Raw genomic sequence first — 7,592 nt, forward strand, 5'->3', positions numbered from 1 at the left:
AACTACCAGCTGCCCCACGGGAGAAAGATGAGGCTTTCTGCTCCCGTAAACATTTACAGCCTCAGAAATCCTGTACAGGGTCACTATGGGTCAGAACCGACTCGACGGCACTTAACAACAACAAAAAGCAACTGGAAGAAATCATGAAGTAAAAGAGCCACTAAGAAAATTTCAAAAGGCAACTCAAGAAAACAAAATCAAATATTATAATGAAATGTGCAAAGACTTATAGTTAGAAAACCAAAAAGGAAGAAAATGCTGAAAATAAGTTGGAAGGAACACACATTCACTGTACCACAGAGAATTGGTCTATTTCAATCATTTCAAGAGGTACTAACTAACATACAATCAAGAATTAGTAGTACTGAAAGTAGTCCAAACAGCACTGACGGCACTAGGAATTGATGAAATACAAATTGAAATGCTGCAACAAACTGATGCAATACTAGAGGCATTCACTTGACTATGCCAAGAAATTTGGAAAACAGTTACCTGACCAGCCAATTGGAAGAGATCCATATTTGTGCCCACTCCAAAGAAAGGTGACCCAATGGAATGTGAAAGTAAAATTTTGCTGAAGATAATTTTAAAATGCTTGTAGTACTACATTGATAGGGAGCTGCCAGAAATTTAAGCAGGATTCAGAAGAGCATGTGGAACTAGGGATATCATTGCTGACATCATATAGATCTTGGCTGAAAGCAGAGAATACCTGAAAGATGTTTACTTGTGCTTTATTGACTGTGCAAAGGCATTTGACCATGTGGATCATAATAAACTATGGATAACTTTGCAAAGAATGGATATTTTAGAGCACAACCAAGAAGCAGTTGTTTAAACAGAACAAGGAGCAATTGGATGGTTTAAAAATCAGAAAAGTGTGTGCCAGGGTTGTATCCTCTCACCATATTTAGTCAATCTGTTGTTGTTGTTGTTGTTAGGTGCCATCGAGTTGGTACTGACTCATAGCGATCCTATGCACAGATGAACAAAACACTGCCCGATCTTGGGCCAGCCTCACTATTGTTGCCATGCTTGCGTCCATTGATGCTGCCACCTGGCTAATCCATCTCGTTGGGGGTCTTCCTCTTTTTCTCTGACCCTCCACCTTACCAAACATGATATCCTTCTCCAGCGACTGGTCCCTCCTGACAATATGTCCAAAGCATGAGAGACGAAGTTTGGCCATCTTGGCCTCCAAGGAGCACTCTGGCTGCACTTCTTCCAAAACAGATCTATTGGTTCTTTTGGCAGCCCATGGCACTTTTAATATTCTCCTCCAACACCATAACTCAAATGCTTCAATTCTTCTATGGTCTTCTTTATTTACTGTCCAGCTTTCACATGCATATGAGGTTATTGAAAATACCATGGCTTGGGTCAGGCGCACCTTAGTCCTCAAGCTGACATCTTTGCTGTTCAACACTTTAAAAAGGTCGTGTGCAGCAGATTTGCCTAATGCAATACATTGTTTGATTTCTTGACTGCTGCTTCCATAAGTGTTGATAGTTGATCCAAGAAGAATGAAGTCCTTGACAACTTCAATCTTTTCTCCGTTGATAAGATTGTTGTTTATTGGTCCAGTGGTGAGGATTTTTGTTTTCTTGACATTGAGATGCACTGAAAGCTGAGCAAATAATCCAAGAAGCTGTATATGAAGAAGACACAACGTTGCTAGCTGAAAGTGAAGAATACTTGCAGTACTTACTGATGAAAATCAAAGACTACAGCCTTCAATGTGGATTGTACCTCAATGTGAAGAAAACAAAAATCTTCAGCACTGGACCAAGAAATAACATCCAAATAAATGGAGAAAAGATTGAACTGTCAAAGACTACATTTTGTTTGGATCCAACACTCATGGAAGCAATGTCAAGAAATCAAATGATGCATTGTATTAGGCAAATCTGCTGCACAAGACCTCTTTAGTATTTAAGATGTCAGTTTTTGAGAACTAAGGTACACCTGACTCAAGCCAGAGTATTTTTCAGTTACATCTTATGCATGTGAAAGTTGGACAATGAATAAGGAAGACCAAAGAAGAATCAGTACATTTGAATTATGGTGTTGTTGAAGAATACTGAAAGTACCATGGACTGCCACAAGAACAAATAAATCTGTCTTGGAAGAAGTACAGTTAGAACACTTCTTAGAAGCCAACATGGCCAGACTTCCTCTCTCATAATTTGGACATATTATCAGGAGGGATCAGTACCTGGAGAAGGACATCATACTTGGAAAAGTGGAGAGTCAGCAAAAAAGAAGACGCTCCCCCACCCCCAATGAAATGGATTGACACCGTGTCAGCAACAATGGGCTCAAATATAACAACAATTGTGAGGATGGTGCAAGATTAGGCAGTGTTTTGTTCTGTGTGCATAGGGTGGATATGAGTCTGAACTGATTCAATGGCACCTATCAACAACAATATAGGGAAATGAAGGTCCCTACATGTCAAGAAAGGTTTGACTTCATTTCTAACAGAAAGGCTGATGGTTTAAATCCACCCAGCAGTGGTGTTGCCATGGATAAAAAGGTCTGGCAATCTCTACTTCCATAAAATCATAACCATTGAGAACATTATGGAGCGTGGGTCACTTATGATATACATGGGATCAACATGTGTCTCAATGGCTTGAACAGTAGTTTTTTGTTTTGTTTTTTTAAACAAGGAGAATGGATGAACTCAGGGGCAGAAAGTAAATACACAGATCTGATGAGGAACTAAAATCAGGAACCGGAGCATTCAAAATAGATATAGACTCATACTCCTCACCACTGCTGCCTCCTCCCTAGTCTAGTCATCATCTTCATCTCTCACTTAGACTATTACAACATTCTCTTTGCCTCTCCCCTCTTCTCCTCCTAATCCATTCTCCACAAAGTAGAGAATGAAATAAGATTGTGTTTCTTCCTTGCTCAAAACCTTCCAACAATTTCTCATTATACCAGAAATGATATCTAAACTTCTTCCCAAGCCCCATAGTGATCTAGTGATTTTACGTCCTTCCATCCCTTCTTTCTTGCTATTCACAGAGTTTCTTGCTATTCCTTGAATATACAATCTCATTCCACTAGGGATTTGACACTTTCTCTTCCCTGTCTCTGGTGCTTTCATTCCCCAGTTCTTACCTTCTCCTCAGAAAGTCCATCCCTGAGAACCCAGACTTTTATCACTACCCTTTTGTCCATTCCCATCTCTCTCTATCCCCTTACTCGGTTTTCATTGTTATTCTCCTTATGAAGTTATCATTCTCTGAAATGATACCATTTTATTTACTACTTTATTGCCTGTATGTAAGCTTCACATTAGCAGAAACATGCCCCTCTTGTTCACCTTGGGATGTGGCACATGTTGTTGTTATTAAATGCCATCGAGTTGGGTCCAATTTATAGTGATCCTGTATAGCATTTCCAAGGAGCTGCTAGTGAGTCTGAACCATCAACCTTGCAGTTCAAACCAACCTTGCGGTCCAGTGCTTATTCTACAGTTTCATAACAGGACTCCTGTACATAATTGGTGCTCAATACATTTTCTGAATGAATGGAAACTCAACATGATTCAAGACAGAAGCCTTTTTTTCTTCTGAGGCTACAGGGCTTCTCATTCTATATAAATCCACTTCACCGTTCTGTTTCTGACTTCTTAATATCTCTATTCGTGTGGCTGCCCCAATCTGCAGCCATGTCATCTTCCAGCTTCAGTACCACCTGCTAATACATCCTAAAGTCCTAATTCCAAATGTCCAAGAGAAAAGTCGACTGGGCCAGCTTGGTGAGAAGACCACTTCTGTCCATTCCATTACAGGTAAAGGTACTGTAGCCCACCCTTGTGGAGAAGACATTTTCAGAAAAGAGGAGCATGGTCTGGAGACCACCTCAAAATTATGTACTGTCTCAAGGGCAGAGCTCAGGTGTGGGGAATCTTCAGTCCTGGGCAAAAGTGAGTCCAGTACTAGCTTTGGGTGGGCAGTGACACTTTGTAAAAAAGATCCTAAATAGTCAATATCTAAGATATGAAATATATATGTTAAACTAGCTACTATTTACTCAACTATTGAACCATGTAATAGGTATTGTTCTAAGAACTCTATAGGTATCAACTCTTCATCTTCCCAACAACCCTATGAAGTATTATCCTCATTTAACAGATGAGGAGATGGAGGCATAGAGAGATTGTCAGTGATAGAGTCAGAATTCTATATAAGCATTCCAATCCCAGAGACTGCACTTGTTCCGGAACCACCTAAACAGTCTTGCAAGATAAAGAGTATAATTCCCTCTTACAGAGAGGTTCAAAAAGATTAAGTAAAATTGTACTCAATGTCATCCAAAACAGCCTTGGTTGCAACATCTCTAAAATTCTTAGGCTAAACATTCCCTATCCCACAATAATTTTGTAAATAAGGCAGCTCTACCCTGAAATGGAGTCCTGTTGTGGTGCTGTAGGATAAGCCCTGGACTGCTGACTGCAAGGTCAACGATGCAAACCTACCAGCTGCTCCTCAGAAACCCTATACATGAGTTGAAACCGACTTGACAGCACTGAATAACAATACCATCCCAAAGTAGGGAAGTGATTAGGCAATCGTCACACAACGAGTAAGTAGCAGAACCCAGGTCACCACAGTGATAATGCATCTGGAAAATCCCATGTGAATAGTTGTATATGTCAGAAAAAGAACAAAGTTGCAATGGTGCAATAGCATGGGGCACAACTGGAGGAGGCAAGGGGGATAGGACAAGGGGACGAATCTCCCATTCTTTGGAGTCAGTGGCTTTCCAAAGCTGAGACTGGCTTTCATGACAACCCCAGCCAGCATATCTTCTTGCTTCTATCTTTTACTCCTTTGGTAATCTTCTGTAGTCCTTTAAATCTCAATTCAACGATTTCTTCCACTAGACAACTTTACCTAATTCACATGCCTATGTTGGGCACCTCTCTATTACAATAGTATAGCACCTCTTTCTCTTGACAGCTTTATCTTTAATCAGGCCTCCTAGTGCTAAAGTGGAGTTCTGGTGTGGCACTGTAGGATAAGCATTGGACTGCTAACCACAAGATTGGTGGTTCTCACTCTCCAGTAACTCCTTGGAACCCCTATGCAGCGTTACTATGAGTTGGAACCAACGTGCTAGCACTTAACAACAACAATAAGTACTAAATGCAAGGACTCTGGAATGAAAAAAGACATAGATTTAAATCCAGGCTCTGCCTTCTTAGTTCTGAGACTGAGAAAACTCATAGGAGACCCTCCAAAAATTCTATTTCATTTCACTCTTTTCTTCGGGTTTCTTGAAAGGTGCCCATTAACCTTAAGTTTACACTGGAACTCTGGTGATCTCAAGTCCTTCAACCTTCTACAGTGTGTAGTGTGTTGTTGTCAGGTGCCATTGAGTCAGTACTGACTTGTAGCGACCGCACGCACAATAGAATGAAACACTGCCCGGTCCTAGGCCAACCTCACAACTGTTGCTACATTTAAGCCCATTGATGCTGCCAATGTACTAATCCATCTCACTGGGAATCTTCTGCTTTTTCTCTGGCCGTCCACTTTACCAAACATGATACCCTTCTCCAGTGACTGTTTCCTCCTGACAATATGTCCAAAGTATGAGAGATAAAGTCTGGATAGCCTGGTTTTCAAGGAGTACTCTGGCTGTACTTCTTCTAACACAGATCTATTTGTTCTTTTGGCAGTCCATGGTACATTCAATATTCTTTTCCAACACCATAACTCAAATGCATAAATTTTTCTATGGTCTTCCTTATTAACTGTCCAACTTTCACATGCACATGAGGTTATTGAAAATATCCTGGATTGTGTCAGGCATACCTTAGTCCTCAAACTGATATCTTTGCTCTTCAGCTACTCCTCTGTCAATTTGCCGTACTGTGGTGGCTTGTGAGTTGCTGTGATTCTGAAAGCTATGCCACTGGTATTTTAAATACCAGCAGGGTCACCCATGATGGACAGGTTTCAGCTGAACTTCCAGACAAAGACAGACTAGGAAGAAGGAGAGGTGGACTACTTCTGAAATTTTAGTCACTGAAAACCTTATCAATAGCCGTGGAACACTGTCAGCACCTGATTATTGAATAATGAAACATGGATCTGTAGTGTGGCAGACATATTTTTCTTGCTCAGCTTTATTCATAGGGACAGTCATTCCTCTCCCCCTCAAATCCAACTTAGTTATTTTGGTTGGGATGGTCCTAATCCTTCCATCCCTCAAGTCCTAAGATTGGACAGGATCTCAAGCCTAGATATCACAAGTTCTCCATTCATTTGTCCCTTCATGAAATGTGTTATGTGACCATTAGACAAAAGAAGGTATCTGTCTCTCTTACTCTCTAATCATGAGATACAAGACAGTGAGGGCTTGACACTACCACCACCGACAGTCAGTCTTGTTGCTTGTGCAAGAGTGAAGCTAAGCAGACCCAAATAAACCTGAAAGATGGAAAGAGTCCTGATGCTCTCAAGACTTGCCTGAAGGTCCCTTGGACTTCCTATTTTCCTTAAGCTGGTCTGGGTTGGATTTCTGACATTTACAACCAAGAGTTCTGACCAGTACAAGACTTCACTTTAATGTCCAAACTTGTAGGGTGACTGGAGTTATGGCAGACAAAAGACAAGCCAACATGTCAAAAACAAGGCGGTAAGATGCAAACAAAGAAAGAAGCAGCAAAATCCAAACTCTTGGTGATACCATTTTTGTTGTTCTTAACTGCCAGTGCGTTGAAACCTGACTCCTGGTAAACTATGTAGCAGAACAAAACACTGCCGGACTTGTATTATCTCCATGATCATTTGTGGATTGAACTGTTGTGTGATGCATAGGAACTTAAAATTAGATCACTAGGCCCCTCTTCATGTTTCATCATTCAAAATGCCCTTCTAAACAAAAGACAAGTACATTGGATCTCTGTATTGTAAAGTGACAGAAACTCAAAAATTACAGGTCTTCGTTTTACTTTGTTTTCCTTTAACAAAATCAAATTCTTAGACTGACTCCCTTTCCCACCAATTTTTGTTGACTAATGAGAATAGTAAGGAGCTCTGGTATTGTAGTGGTTACGAATCGGGCTGCAAACCTTAAGGTAAGCAGTTCGAAAATACCAGCTGCTCCACGGGAGAAAGATGAGGCTTTTTGCTCCTGTAAAGATTTACAGCCTCAGAAACCCTGTACAGGGTCGCTATGGGTCGGAACCGACTCGATGGCACTTAACAACAACAACAAGAACAATGAGAATAGCATAACAGATCATTTTTCTCTGTCCTGACCAACTTTTCGGGCATTATGGGATTTTTTTCTTCTTCTTCCAGTTACACAGAATCACAAGTTACCCTTGTGTAAGTACATATATACACATAGATTTTTTTTTTCCTCCCTTGGAGGGACTGGTTCTTTATTTCCAAAAATAGACATTTGTCAATTTTCAGTTTCAAAACAGTAGCACTATTGTTTTTTCTTTCTCCCAATCAGCCCTCCAAAGAGATTACACCATAGGAGAATACATTCGAAGCCACTAAGCTGCAGGATGCACACCTGAAATACCTCACAGAAACCTCACCAAAAGGGGGGAC

This window comes from Chrysochloris asiatica, unplaced genomic scaffold (genome assembly GCF_000296735.1).
Source record: "Chrysochloris asiatica unplaced genomic scaffold, ChrAsi1.0 scaffold00047, whole genome shotgun sequence".
NCBI classification, from domain to species: domain Eukaryota; kingdom Metazoa; phylum Chordata; class Mammalia; order Afrosoricida; family Chrysochloridae; genus Chrysochloris; species Chrysochloris asiatica.